A 16,366-nucleotide genomic window follows, 5' to 3' on the forward strand; every position below is an offset into this window, starting at 1 on the left:
TCCATCCTGGGCAACAGAGTGAGACTCTGTTTCAAAAACAAACAAATAAATAAATTCAGTCTGTTGAAATTTTGTTCTTGACAATATGTAGTAATTCTTTGAATCCTCACCAAGATACCATTGTATTAGTTTGCTAGGGCTGCCATAACAAAGTACCACAAACAGTGGTTAAGACAACAGAAATTCATTATTTCACAGTTTTGGAGGCTGGAAGTCTGAAATCAAGGCGCTGGCATGGTTGGCTCCTTCTGAGAGCTGCAAGGGAAAGTTCTGTTCCAGGCCTTTCTCCTTGGCTTGTAGACAGCCCTCTCCTCCCTGCATCTTTCTGCATAGTCATCCCTCTGTGCACGTATCATTCTTCTCTTCATGTGGTGTTCTTTTTATAAGGACACCAGTCATATAGCACTAGGTCCCTACCTTACTCCAGTATAACCTCATCTTAACTAATTACATCTGCAACAACCCTATTTCCAAATGTGGTCACATTCTGAGGTACTGAGGGTTGCGGCTCCAGCATGTGAATTCTGGGGGGATGCAATTCACTCGTAACACTCTTAAAGAAGTTGTATCCCCTCTCCTTATTTTACAGAGGTAGAAAGTGAGGTTCAGATAAGTAACTTTCTAAGATCTGAGGGCTAATAAGTGGCAAAGCTTGGATTCTAATGTAGGCAGTCTGACGCTCCAGCCCACATGCCGATATTCTTGTCTTTTTTATTTTATTAACAAGCAGAATAATAAACACAACAATTTTAAAGCTGAAAGAGCAGTAAGTCACATTGCTGCTGCAGTTCACAGATGCACCTGGGGTACATGCTCCCTTGTTGTGAGGCAGAGTGTAGGCACAGGACTGTGCATATTTATATATATGTGTATATATACATGATCAAGAAGAATCAGAGAACTGAAAACCACAGGAGACCAGAAAGTATCCATAACTTTTCATCAGGCAATCCCAAAGCGCTCTGCTCCTTTCCTTTGCTTTGCCTCTATATCCTCTGTGGTTCCAGTTCCAGCTGAACTTCTGACAATCCCAAATCACTCCTTCCTCTTTTTCAGTTTCTCATCATTTTCAGACTTTCTGGATATTGAAGAGACATTCAAACCAAATCTTTGAGCTCTTTCCTTCAGCTTTCCCAGGTTAACTGTAGGTTATCAGATGACAGACAGGACAGACCTTTTGTGGGAACTGAGGAAATCCCAAACCAAGCCTGTACCAGCAGCTTTCTTACTCTCCAAGCTCACAAGTACATTGAATCATTTGGCCCTCTTCTGCATTTTCTCAGTCTGTGGTATTTCAGATATGATTTTTACCACTTTCTTCTCTGCTGCCACATCCACAGTTTTTTCAAGAGGTTCTTCCTCTTTGACAGAGAGCTCTATGGACTTTGTTTCTTCTTCCTCAGTTTCATCTCCCAGTCCCTCTTTTTCATTTGCCTCCTCTTCAGCATGTTCTTCACAAGATATGCCTGGAGTCTATTGATAAAATCTTGCTTTATTCCCTTGGTCTCCAAACCACGAGCAAGACATTCTTGCTTTAGTCCAGCAAGCTTCAGCTTATGGAGCTCCACCATCTGGGTTGCCATCTTGTTATCCCTCTTGCAAGCTTATATTCTATAGCCTCTCTGGAAAGCAAGAGAACTACCACAGAAATAAATTCCACCCCATGGAATTCCAGTTTTCTTTTCTTTTTTACATGGCGAGTCAAGATATTGATGTGGGCTGGGAGAGCTGTGTCTGAGACTTCACTCTTGTTTGGAGAGCCTGAAAATTACCTTCTACCCTCAAAACCTAAAATAAAACTACCATACAATCCAGCAATCCCATTGCTGGGTACATATCCAAAAGAAAGGAAATCAGCTTCTGGAAGAGATCTCTGCACTCCCCTGTTTATTGTGGCACTATTCACAATAGCCAATATTTGGAAGCAACCTAAGTGTTCATCGACAGGTGACTGGATAAAGAAAAGGTGGTGTATATACACCATAGAGTACTATTCAGTCATAAAAAAGAATAAGATCCTGTCATTTTTAGCAATATGCCTGGAACTGGACATCATTATGTTAATTAAGTAAACCGGGTGCAGAAAGACAAACAACATATTTTCACTCATTTGTAGGAGCTAAAAAATGAAAACAATTGAACTCATGGACACAGAGAGTAGAACAATGGTTACCAGAGGCTGGGAAGGGGAGTGGGGCTGGGGATGGGGATGGCTAAGGGGTACAAAAATATATTAATAGTTAGAATGAGTAAGAGCTAGTGTTTGATAGCACAACAGTGTGACTGCAGTCAAAAATAATTTATTATACATTTTAAAATAACTAAGTATAGAATTGCAATGTTCATAACACAAATGATAAATGTTTAAGATGATGGATAACCTCATTTGTCCTGATGTGATTATTACACATTAGATGCCTGTATCAAAATACCTCATATACCCTATAAACACATAAACCTACTATGTCACCATAAAAATTTTGATTTTAAAAAATAAAAAATAAACTACCTTCTCAACTATTAATAGATAAGGCTGGATTCAATAAGCAAGTTTTGCCCCAGAAGTCTACCTAGATGTGTTTCATTTATACACCAAAATACTTCTTACTAGACTAGTTTCATGTACCCTGTAAAGGGCCAGGGTACAAAGCATATGGGGTTAGAGCTTCTGAAGCTTCAGAAAGTTGAGCCACTGGTGAATGAATGGAAGGAGGCATTCACAGGTATGTGATCCCACATCAAGGGCCTGGCATTGCAGCACAGCCAGTGGTGGTGATTTTGAGGCTTTCTCACATTTTCTGCATTTTATAATTATTCACCTGGTACTGCAGTTTGGCCGGAAGATCAAACGGGCCCTACCTTTCGGCATCCTGGGCTTGCTGCCTCCCTAGGAAAGATCACTGCCCCTGAGCTCACACAGACCCTCCTCCAGCAAGTTGAGAAGCTGCTTACCGAGGGCTCTGTAAGGTGAAGAAGGGAAAACCGTCTACACTGGACAGTGCAGGGTCCCCAGCACCATGGCATCCTGTTGATCCCTCAGGCCCTGGGGCCACATCTGGGCACGGGCCCATGGGCCAAAAGGAAGACAAGAGCTCTGTGTCATGCGAATTTGCACAACCAGCCCTGTGGAAGTGTCTCACACTGACTTCAGGGCATCTTTCAGTCCCTAGCAAGCCACCATTCACTATTGATTGATTGAATTACAAGTTTTCAATGGAATCTTAGAGTTTTAGGGCCAGGAGACACCTCTGAGATCATCCAATCTCCAAGAAAGAGTACAGGGTAGTGTGTGGCAAGATCAAGGCCAGAGGCCATGTCTCCTGATACCCCATCCAACAGGAGGCCGGTGATGGAAAGACGCCTACTCTTGAAGGCTCCTCAGGTGGTTTGTTTCATTTGTATGAAAACAAATTTCCCCACTCAGATTTCAATGTCTTTCTTTTGCTTTCTCTGCTTGCTTCCTCATCTATAAAATGAGACCCTAAAGCCCGTGAGTTAATATGTGTGGAGCACTTGGAATTGTTATTAACACATAGAAAACAATACATGAGATGCTGTTGCTATTATTCATATGATTATTATCATCATTGTTAATTTCCAAGGGCTGCCATAACAAAGTAACACAAACTAGGTGGCTTAAAACAACAGAGCTTTATTGTCTCTCAGTTCTGGAGGCGGGAATGCTGAAATCAAGCTGATAGAAGAGCTATGTCCCCTTCGAAGCTCTCCAAGCAATTCTCTCTTGCCCTCATCCAGCTTCTGGTAGCCCCAAGAGTTCCTTGGCTTGTGGCAGCATAATTTCAATCTCTGCCTCCATCTTCATGTGGTCATCTTCCCTCTGTGTCTGTGTCTCTTCTCTTCTTACAAAGACATCAGTTTTATTTAATTCAAGATCCACCCTACTCCAGTATGTTAACTAATTATATCTGCACCCACCCTCTTCGCAAATACAATCACGTTTACTGGAACCAGGGGTTAGGACTTTAACATATCTTTTGGGATAATCCAATTCAACCCACAGTAATCATTACCATTGTCAAATTGTACTTGTTGGAATGGACATTTCCATGTAGGGTAAAATGTGTTCACTCCATTCTTGTCATAGCCCTGGATAGAGCTGCCCCAGAGCTTGCCTGTACTCATTTCAATCGAAAACTGATTTAGATGCCGGGCTTATAGAAGTTTCAGATCTGCTGGATAAAAAAAAAAAAAAAAAAAAAAGAGGGATTTTAATTTGTGAAGAAATTGCAAAGGCAATACATTGATGCCGCTCTCTTGTTTTTTTAAGGAAGCTATAAAGAGTTCATCAGTAGGGCAGTTTCATTAGAGCTATTTTTTTCTGACTAGTAATTTCTCAGTATTCTGAGTTTACACATCTAATTCCTCCAGAAGTTTCCCAGGGGGAGAAAAGACAACAAAACTTGAATAAAATTATGACTGTTGCACTTCATGAATACATTATTCTGGTACTGCGACTCTCCAGGACGATTTGTCCTCACAGTGTATTCAGAAGAGGGTAGGAAAAGAAAAATGCACACATACGTGTATATGTATATAAATGTTATGTATACACATATCTATATATAAATAAACACATATACACATAGATATGCAAAGGATGAGTCCTTATCATAGCTCTCCAGAACTAAATGTATCATTTGTCATTGATAATATAAGCATAGGTAGAAAATGCTTCCAGTAAATTCCAAGGAAAATGAATAATTAAGAGAAATGCTTTGATGGTGATTTGAAATCCCCACTTTTCAATGCATTTCAAGCTCTTGCCAAATGATTCAAGTATAGGTCATTTCCCCCATTTGCTCTCCATGTCACCAACATCTTTAAATATTGATTATTTCTGTGGTTACTATTCAAATCATGTCATACTACCATATTGAAAAATTAGGGAGATTTTTTCATTACCCTAATTTGTGAGCTTTGGGCTGTTTGTAATTTTTCTATGAGTCATTTTGAAACCCAGGATGCTGCTCAAGAACTCAAATAACAGTGATTTTGTATGCTATTATTCGGCTCCTTCCATACAGGGAACAGACTCTAATGTGCATCTAATTGAGTTAATATAATAAGTGCACTTTTCATGTGAGCAGTTCCCCAGTGGGTTGCTGCTTTCTCTTTGAACATGAATCACAGATTACAAAATCCATAAATAACAAAGCAAAATTTCTTATGCATCTAAAGGAGGAAAGATACCTTGTCACATCTTATTTTCTATTCGAAATTCCTTTTCAGTGAAGGTAAGATATTTATTTCCTAAGTTTTTGACCAGTAGAAGGTGCCTTGGTACTTTCTTGGGGTCAAAAATAAGATAAGTGAACTAAAATGGATGACAAAGTGTCCCAAACCGGTAATGATAATGTGAACGAATTTTGAGTGTCATCCAAATGTTGTTTTCAAAAGAACACAGAGGAGTTCTCATCAGAGCATTTCACGTTGATTTTTTTTTTCTTTTACATTAATGGTTTGCTCATTCCTGAATCTTGCTTGTTTAAATTGAACAAACCATAGTGACAGGCAAGAATGACTCTATTCTCTCTCATCTTCTAAAAATGGCCTCAGGCAAAATATCATTTTTTCCTCCTGTTTTCCTGATGAAATCAGATAGTCGGATGGCATCTGTTCAGGAAAGAGGGCAGCACCATGAGGTCTCTGGTGGAACCTAGCCACTCTGATTTGAATCTGTATTCACCAGGTATCTTGTAGGGCTCCAGGCAAATGCTTCCAGGCTTTGCCCCACTCTCCTACTCATCACTTGACCACCATTGCCACTTTCACCAAGTTTGAAGTCCCTGGAACACCATTTGTTGATTCATTAACCAACATTTATTACATAACTGCTATGTGTCAGACACTGCTCTAGGTGATGGGGGCCCAAACACACTGTCCCTACCCTCAAGGACAAAGTCTGATTATCTCTTAATCCTTGGGAGCCCCTAGAACACTCAGGCATTAGGTCCCTAACATCCCAGCAAGCCCATTCTGGGTCCCATAGAACTAAAGAATGTGAAGATAATGAGTGTTTACTCAGATTTCTATATCCTGATTTGGATTTGTGGGTTCAAGGGAAAGATTCCAAAGGGGGGTGGGAGTGGAAACTGACATTCCTCTGTACTTCCTGTACATAGTCTGTAGTTGGCCTTATCTGTGGGCACTGTAACTTCTAGGGATGGCTGGTGCCATTTTGACCCTGAGTTGTTTATTTTCCTCTATAGACTTAAATCTCAGCTGTGTCATCAACAACTGAGAGGAGTAGGGACTCTGACTTCTATTTCTTTGGAATTCTGTATATTGTATTATACACCTGTAGGTTCTATAAACATGCTCTTGAGAGGCATATGAATGCATGCTACTGATTTGTCATCAAACTTGTCTTCAGTGTGAATGTACAGATTGGTGTTAGCAACAACTCAGAAGGGAGCTCTCTCTTTTCTTCCTAAATGACTCTAATAAACACCATCCTATCAAACCCCAGACTTCTCTTTCACACACTCAGCATATCCTGCTTATGTGTGTGGGAGCTGTAATCACTTCTGGGATAATTCAAAAATCCTGAATCAACCAAATACTAAACACAGTTATAGGCGCACAGTACAAACTTAGCAGATATTTGGAATTGAAACCAAATGTTCTATGAGAAATCTCAGGGGGTCCTTCTGAAATTCAGTCCCTGTGAGCATGACTTGCATGAGACCCCTCTAAAACACGTTCCATCTCTGCTTTCCTTCCTCTTCCGTCCCACATTGCCCTGGAGGGTACAGGCATGCTTGGGTTGCTGCCCAATCCTGAATGACTCGGGGAGTTTACTTTCCTGGTAGCATTCCCCAGCTGCCATTTAGAAATAAAAGAAAACAAACATATGGGGCCAGGAGGCCTGGCGCCAGCCAAGAGGTGGTCCTGCATATTGGCTACAGGCTGAGACTCTAGGGTCAGGTAAATCTGGTTTCAAATTCAGGCTCTCTCACTTGCCAGTTTTGTACTTGGTGGAAATTATGGAATTTCCTTAATGCTCATTTCCTGATCCATGACTAATGATAGTGCCTGTCTCATGGTTTACTGTGAGGATTAAATAACGACATTAATGGGAAGTCTTTAGCAGAGAGCCTAAGAGAGAGCACAAGCTCAAAATCAATGTTGCCCAAAAGCATTCTTCTGAGATGCTCTTTTCTTATGCTTCCTGGGATCCGTCCTGGTCTTTATGCCTCTTTGAGGCTGCTAGAATCCCTCTTCTTGAGGATTTCCTCTGCTTGGCTGCCTCTGCCACTTCTCTTTCTCACCCATTGCATCACATCAAAGATGCAGACTCTGATATATACCCTAGCCTAAAGCTCTACCTCCCATCTCCCAGGAATGGGGGCTCCCAACCAATAGCCTCCCTGACCCCAGATCACTCTCTATCAAGCTCCTCCTAGCTTGTTCAAGGCATCTTGTAGCCTGAAGCAGTTAACACAATAAAGAATAATTTTGCTTGGTTACGATTTATAAGTGCGTCTTGATTTTATAGGTATCACATGCTATAACCATAAGCTTTATGTTTGTTCTTATTTGAATAATAGCATGACAAAAATAACTCAAGTGAATGTTGCAATAGTTTCTTTTAAAGGTTCTGTGTGTTTTGTAAGTTGAAAAAGACAGGTTTAAAGGATTAAAGTTACAGCATTTCAAACCTTTTTAATGAAATGTATAACATGCTAATGTTTACTGTGTATTATGTATGTAAATGCCTTACTTGAGTGTACATGTTTTGAGCAGAAATGGAATTGTATTTATATATTTGTACAGTGCCTACTACTGAGTTTTGCCTGTCGCATGTCCTCAATATATATCCTAATCACGCAGCAAATGGTTACTGAGTATCTGCCATGTGGGAAGCAATCTACAAGGCTTTGCAAGGAACACAAAGATGAGAAGGACACAGGTCTGTCCTGGGAGGACAAGTGATAGGTAACCAGCCAACTACCATAAGGGGAGGGTGATTGGTGTGGTCGGAGATAAAAATTAAATGCTGAAGGTTCAGAAAGGGAGTATGTGCTTCTGGTTAAAAGAGCTCCCTTAAACCTCATGGAAAGGGAGACATTTGAGCTGAGATTTGAAGGAGATGTAAGATCTGGACATGCCAAGATGGAGCAGGAAGGCTTTGTAGACAGACATGACAGCTTGATCAAAGACCAGAATGCACAGAATACAAATAGAATATGGCCAGGAATCTGATTGGTGGTAGGTATGCTAAGTAGGAGAACAAGCCAGGAAAGCAGATTGGACCAAATCCTAAGGAGCTTGGCTGGAGGCTGTGAGGAGTTTTCATGGAAAATTTTGATTAAGTGAGCAACACAGACAAATTATTCTGGTACTTTCCATTTTCAAAGAGTAAAGAACAAATATCCTAATGAAATGTAGTCCAGAATCACGAAGTTTTGAAGGATGTGATAAAATTGGAAGAGTAGAGGATTTTCTGGAATTTGCTGCAAAGGTCAGACTGGGAATTTCTCAGGAGCTTCATGGCACTTAGAGCTGAAATCATACATTAGACCCTTAGCTATCCTCATCAGTGTGATGTTTGCTGCTTATGTCAGTCAAGTCAGGCAACTTATGAGGCACTCAGAGTCTCACGATCCACACTCACTGATGGAACAAGTAGATATTTCTCAAAGATGAGTAAGACTCTGTTTAGTTTTTTCCTTCAAAGAGACTTCTGGGTAATAGGAGGAAGAAGACAATCACTCTGATAACAATGTTCCTTGAAAGCTTGTTTCCAAGGCAAATGACCCATGAGAATGGAGCCTGTTGAGTGAGGACGAAGAGACTGGATGTAGAGATACCATTTAGAAGGCCAATGCAGCCCTCTGTGAGAGGCATAGTGAGGAACTTAATGTGAGGGCCACGGGGTGAGGAGGGCGGGTGGAAAGAAGGGAAGATGGGAGCTTGAAGTGTAGAGTTAAAACAAACAGGGCTTGTCACATCATTGGATATTAGATGGGTGAGAGAGAGAAGTTCAACATGACCCTCGCATTTGTGTGTTTAAAGAGATGATGGTGCCATTGCTCCATCAGTAAGAGCATGTTGGGGAATGGGGGAGTTGATGATCCTGGAATATTTGGAGGTATCACTGTGACTAGATTATAGGTATCTTCATTCACTGGTTTGCCCAAGGGAAGGGATTGTGTGATGTTCACCTGAGTAGTCCCAGCACCCAGCACAAAGCCTGATACTGAAAAATTTCTCAATAGATACCAAAGAACTGAACTGTTGACTTGAACGGACCAGCACACAGATACCCCTGTCTGGTGCTAGGGAGAGGAGTGGATCTGCTGAGAGGTGAACTTTAAGGAGAAAGAGCATAGAGCAAAGAGGCAGAGGACAGCACCTTATACTGAGGTAGCCACACTGAATATGGGGGAAGGAAGAAAAACCCATGAAGGAAACTGAGATGAATCCTTGCAAAGGAGAAAATAACTGAGAAAAATGCAGCGTCCCAGTAACACTGAGAAGAAAAAACTTGAAGAACAAGAGTTAGAGAATGCTTTTTAAACAGGAGACTAAAACCACTAGCTGTTAAGGAAAATATGAAACAACTTAATTAATGCTAAAGTTTTCTGTCCTTCAAAAGTAACCATTAAGATAGTGAAAAGGCAAGCCACAGATTGGAGAAGATACTGACAACACAGGTGACTGACACTGAACATAATGGAGACTATATGAAGAACTACTACAAATAAATAAGAAAATGAAAGGCAGTACAAAGGATCAACAGGCAAGAGACTTGAAAAGGTACTTTGTAAATAAAGAATATCCAAATGTCCAAAATGTGTAACAGGATAGCAACTAACAATCATTGGAAAGCAAATTTAAAATATTATACATCTACCTTTATGGCTAAAATTAGTAAGACTGATTATGCCAAGTTTTGGTGAGGATTTAGAACTATAGAAACTGATATACTGCTGGTGGGAATGTAAATGAAGACAAACACAACACTCTGGAGAACTGTGTAGCATTGTTTACTAAAGTGTCAGAAAACACAATCTATTCCTCAGTAATTCCACTCTTAGGCATATCTCCAGAAGAAATGTGTGCCCACACATCAAAAGACATACACAAGAATATTCAGAGCAGCACTATTCATCCTACCTCCATCTGGAAACAACGCAAATGGCCATCAACAGTAGGATGGATAAGTAAATTGTGGTATATTATGTGAAACACTGTAAGAGCAATAAAAATAACTAAACTGCATCTAAATGCAGGAAAACAAATAAATCTCACAAATATAATGTTGACTGAAAGAAGCCAGATCCAAAATAATATAACCAAACAGAATATACTGTTTGGGGCCAGGCACGGTGGCTTATGCCTGTAATCCCAGCACTTTGGGAGGCCGAGGCGGGTGGATCACCTGAGCTCAGGAGTTCGAGACCCACCTGGCCAACATGGCAAAACCCTGTCTCAACTAAACATGGTGAAACCCTGTCTCTACTAAAAATACAAAAAATTAGCCAGGCATGGTGGCGGGCACCTGTAATCCTAGCTACTTGGGAGGCCAAGGCAGGAGAATCACTTGAACTTGGGAGGGAGGTTGCAGTGAGCCGAGATCATGCCATTGCACTCCAGCCTGGGTGACAGAGTGAGACTCTGTCTCAAAAAAAAAAAAAAAGAATATACTGTTTGGTTCCAATTTATAGACAAAACTAAGTATTCAGGGATGCACACTAGTGGTAAAAGAGTAAGAAAAGGCAAGCAAGTAAGTGATGTAGAAACAAGGGTAGTGGTTGCCTTGAGGAGGGTAGGATGGGAACTGGAAGGGTCACAGCTGGGAGGCTGGCACTGTTTAATTTCTTGTCCTGGGAAGTGATTACATGGATAACGATCCATCAAGCTGTGTATTCATGTGGCTTGCACATTTGTATGCATATTTTATTTTAAAGCGAAAAATAATTTTTAAAAGAAGAGGATGGTAAAAAAAAAATTATAGCTATTTCAGTGTGGGGTTTAGGTGAATAATAGCAGAGGAGAGACTCTTGGCTTTATGGGTTACTTTAAATTTTCCAAAGAAGAGTTTCAGTAAGACAGGACAGAAGCTACATTTTAAGGGGTTAGGGAAGAAATTGGTTTTAAGGAAATTGAGGTCAATAGTAAAGACACGCAAAGGTTTTTTTGATAAAATGAAGGAGAAAGAAGAGGAGGCAACTTGATTGGGTAGAAAGTTTACATTTTATTTTTAAGGCTATAAGTGTCTTCAATATAAAGACAATCCGGAGAGGTAAAAAATGCAAATGATAGCTAAAGTAACTGATGGATAAGGTAAATGACATGTGACAATATTGGCTGTCACTGAGGGGTTACTTCCTAAGTGATAAACATAAAGAAAGATCTCTCAAGGATGGAAAAACAGGGGGATCAAAGAGGAAAACTGGGGTTCAGAGGTCCCCCTTCTGCTCCGTGACACAGAAGGTAAGAGGTGCTAAAGTAGCCTTGGGGACCTGAGAAAGGTATACATGCCCTACGTAGACCCTAGGGTCTGTAGGTGGCAACTCAAGGCTAGCTGAAGTTGGTAGGAAGAATTTGGGTGGATTTGATCAGCAAGTCTTTTGAGGTTCTCTGGCAAGTACAACAGATTGGAAATAATAATGATGAACGGGACAGTGTCATTTATCATCGTCTGTACATTGATGGTAAGGGTAGGCACTGCTGTAGATATATTTGCAGGGAAAGTTCAGAAAGTTGAAGAGATCAGAAAAATGATATTCCCTTGTTCTTCTAAATAAAATAACAGAGAAGATTATTTGCTAAGGGTGGAGGGATTGAGAGCTTTAAAGAAAATGAAAAAGTTTAAAGAGTCATTGAAGGCAATGAAAGAAGAGCTGATCAAAGTCAAGTTCAAGAATTGACTGACAAGGCAACACGGAGAGCCAGGCTGAGGTTTGGAGTCATGAGTGTGCTGTTGCATGAATCTGCAGGCTGTGTTTCCAAAACACCAAAGCTTCAGACTAGGTCCTGCTGCTCACCTCACAGAAAGCCAGTCACTGAGACAAGAGTATTGCCAGAGAAGAAGGCTTTAATTAGGTACTGCAGCTGAGAAGATGGGACATCAGTCCCAAATCCATCTCCCTGACCAAATAAAATCAGGAATTTATATAGCAGGGAAGAAACGTAACATGCAGAAAAGCAGGAATTAGGGAGGGGTAAGGAAGAGGAGTTGGTCAACAGAAAGCAAGCGGTCAGATAGGCAATCATGATGGGTGAGGGGTCTGGAGTGTTGTCCAGATGGAGTGATCTGGTAAGTTCCAGTTCCTTGATGCTATCTGGGAGGACTGATGTTTGGTTTCCCGAGAAAGAACTCAGATAAGACAAATGTATCTTTCTTAAGTTTTAAGACTGGAAGAGTCAAGTTTTATGTTTATTCAAAAGATATCATAGCATCAGTTCTATGGGTCAAGTGAAATCAGTTGAATGGGACAACTGGACTTGTTTCAGTTGTAGGATTTTCCCCTCAGCTTCTTGGAGAAGGAAAAATAAAACTGCAGTACTAATCCCGTACCATGTTTTGTCAGATGAATAGAGCAAGGGACAGGGTGAAGAGGTGGTGGCAAGAAATTAGAAGATACTGGCAGAAATTGGTTTAGGGTCTCACCATGGGTCCCAGAATTTGAAAGAAAAGACAAAAGAGGAATTTCTGGATAAAATGAACCTCCATAGTCGAAGAACAAAGGCAAAAGAAGTAGAAGCATGAGAACATTGGAAATGTTGAATATTGCAATTCGGGAGGATATTAAGATAACTGTTCCAACTAGTGACAGTTTCTAGGGTGTAAATGGATGGCTGGGGTAGAGACAAGGTCGTTAAAAGAAGTGGTCTAGGAACTGAAAGACTAAGTGATTGGATGAGCCTAATGGATGAATGTTGAAACTTTCATAGGATGATAAACAGGTTTCAGATTTTATGCCAACTCAGCCTGAACATTCTGGCTGCCTCAATGTAGTATTGAGAGGGATTCTGAGTCCATTTTAAGGGCCAGACACAAAGAGTGTAGAAGTTGGGATGTAGAAGAAAACAGAATAAGGTATGACTCAGGAATTCAAAGAATGAGAGGTAGTGACTAGCTCAAGATGAATTGCAGGCATGTAATAAATATTAATCACCAAGTTGATATTCTTTTCTTTCCAGTCAGGCTATATTTCTTCTCTTATCTCTCTTCAACTAGTTACCAGCATGAACCTAAATCCCCATTCATTTTAAAGATGGCTTAAAGTCTTCCTTTGCCAGCACTTTTTGAGTTTTGTCCAATCAGAGGTCACTCAGTGGAAAACTGTACAGCAACATCCATACACACTTAAGGAATTCCAAACCATTCACATAGAACCCAAATGGTCTCTTAGGAGTGCTCCCAGGGTTGTGTAGAAGAAAAAGAAAGCAAATTGGACCTTTTACAGAAAATATACTTTTATTATCTGTGAAACTCAACTGGCCATTTAGAGTATGATTGTTCTATGCTTGGAACAGTGGAAAGATGGGCCAAGTTATAACACATTAAGCATGCATATTATTTCAGTTAACACTCATGATGGCCCTGTTGATGAGATATTATCACTACCATTTATTTAACAAAGTATTTAAAATACTTTGTTATTTTAAATTAAAGTCACGTCTTTCATGTAACAAAATACAGATGCATGGATAGCATAAATTAAGTCTCTTTCTCAACACATCTTATCTTACACCCTTGTCCATTTTGCTGATAGAGACAGTCCCTGTGAGATTAAAACACTTGTCAAAAGTCACATAGGGGGTGGAAGAGATAGCAATGAAAGCCAGATTTGTCTAACTAAAGACACTCTAATCTTTGTTTTATTACTTAAACCCCGTTGCCTAGTACTAGTCTTTCCAGGAAGGATATTACAATGAGCAGAAAAGATAATAAGCGGAGATCATGAAGACTACTTCTTATTATTAACTAAACAGAAAGATGAAGCAATGTCAAGTGATATGGTTTGGGTCTGTGTCCCCACCCAAATCTCATCCTGAATTGTAATAATCCCCAGGTGTCAAGGGTGGGACCAGGTGGAGCTAATTGAATCATGGGGGTGATTCTGTTCTCATGATAGTGAATGAGTTCTCACAAGATCTGATGGTTTTATAAGGGACTTCCCTCTTCACTCAGCACTCATTCTCTCTCCTGCGGCCCTGTGAAGAGGTGCCTTCTGCCATGATTGTAAGTTTCCTGAGCCTCCCCAGTCACATAGAACTGTGAGACAGTTAAACCTCTTTTCTTTATAAATTACCCAGTCTCAGGTATTTCTTCATAGCAGCGTGAGAACAGTCTAAGACATCAAGGAAAATGGAAACTGATACAAATTTTAAAATTCTGTTGAGACAGTCTGACCTAAGCTGGTTCTGTCTATGGTTCTGAATTTGCTTTTTATGAAAGCAAGTGACAAGAGCCAAAATATGGAATCAACGTAAGTGCCCAACAATGGATGAATGGATAAAGAAAATGTGGTATACATACAGAATAGAATATTATTCAGCCATACAAAAAGAATGAAATCCTGTCATTTCTGACAACATGGATGAATCTGGAAGACATTATACTAAGCGAAATAAGCCAGATGCAAAAAGACAAATACTATATGATATCACTCATATGTGGAATCTAAAAAAAAATTGAAAGGCTAGGCATGGTGGCTCACGCCTGTAATCCCAACACTTTGGGAGGCCTAGGAGGGAGGATCACTTGAGGTCAGGAGTTTGAGACCAACTTGGCCAAGATGACGAAACCCCCGTATCTACTAAAAATACAAAAATTAGCTAGGCATCGTGGTGTGCACCTGTAATCTCAGCTACTCAGGAGGCTGAGGCACAAGATTCACTTGAACCTGGGAGGAAGAGGTTTGCAGTAAGCCAAGATTGTGTCACTGCACTCTAGCCTGGGTGACAGAGTGAGACTCTGTCTCAGAAAAATAGATATCATAGAAGCAGAGAGTACATGGGAGGCTGAGGCAGGAGGATCACTTGAGCCCAGGGCTATGAGGCTGCAGTGAGCTATGATCATGCTGCTGCACTCCAGCCAGGGCAACAGAGTGAGAACTTACCTCTAGAAAAAAAGAAAGAAAGAAAGAAAGAGAGCGTAAACAGTGGTTACCAGAGACTACAGAGGGAAGTGGGGAAGAATGGAGAGAGATTGGTCCATGGTACAAAGTTATAATTAGATATAATTAATATATAATATATAATATAATTCTATTGCACAGGAGGGTGACTGTTACATAATAGCGTTTGAATATTCTCACCACAGAGAAATGATGAATGCATGAGGTGATGGATATGCTAACTATTCTGATTTTATTATTATACAACATATATATGTATTGAAACACTAAATTGCACCCCATAACTATGTACAATTACAATGTGTCAAATTTTTTTTAAAAGCAATTGAACATGTAGTTGACTTTCACTTCAGCCAAAGATGGAGTAATAGCGACAGGACTTTCTTTCCTCCTGAAAAAAACCTGAACAAAATATATGAAACAACCAAGACCATGGACATTAGCAGCATAGGACAGTAATTCCTATGGACAGTTGCCCTAGGTTACTGACTGGAGAGAATGTCCAAGCTGTGGCACTGGAAGTGGAATGTGGAAGGGCCCAGTGTTCTCTCTGAGTGGAAGACATGAAACGGGGAGTCTGGGAAGGCCGAGTCAGCTGGAGTTCTCAGGGCAGAGTTGCAGAGAGGAAAAATCTGTATGCTCAGGGAACTCTGGAGGTCTGTGGAAGGTTACCTTTGGGTCTTTAGCTCCATACTGATTGGCACAGGAAAGATAAGAAACTATCTGAGGTTGGTACATGAACAAACCAAAAATATTAGAGGGAACATAGCTGAGGCTCACACAGAACCAGGAATAATTTCTGATCCTAATAGCCACAGTAGAAAACCTCTTAATTTGCCGGGCATCAGATGGTATATTGAAAAGGTCTTTGCCTCAAAAGAGGAGCAAAATTAGGTCTAGAATAAATGATGCTCTGGTCTCACCTTAAAAAAAAACCCTTAAAATCAAGACCCAGAAAGATCAAAGTGTTTCTAGATAACTTAATTGTTAGGACAAATCTCATGCATGTTTACAGGAATATACAAACATTCAGCACTCAACAAGGTAAAGTTGCCAATATCTAGCATCCAATCAAAAATTATCCAGCATGTAATCCCAGCACTTTGGGAGGCCGAGACGGGCGGATCACGAGGTCAGGAGATCGAGACCATCCTGGCTAACACAGTGAAACCCCGTCTCTACTAAAAAATACAAAAAAAATCCTAGGCGAGGAGGCAGGCGCCTGTAGTCCCAGCTACTCGGGAGGC

General features: G+C 40.5%; 1 pseudogene; it reads right to left on the reverse strand.

Annotated features, from left to right (window-relative positions):
- Positions 1-942: 942 nt before the first annotated feature.
- LOC108514994 (SAP domain-containing ribonucleoprotein pseudogene) lies at positions 943-1,583 on the reverse strand (annotated as a pseudogene).
- Positions 1,584-16,366: the final 14,783 nt, after the last annotated feature.

Source organism: Rhinopithecus bieti, unplaced genomic scaffold (assembly GCF_001698545.2).
Source record: "Rhinopithecus bieti isolate Rb0 unplaced genomic scaffold, ASM169854v2 scaffold_33903, whole genome shotgun sequence".
Taxonomy (NCBI): Eukaryota; Metazoa; Chordata; class Mammalia; order Primates; family Cercopithecidae; genus Rhinopithecus; species Rhinopithecus bieti.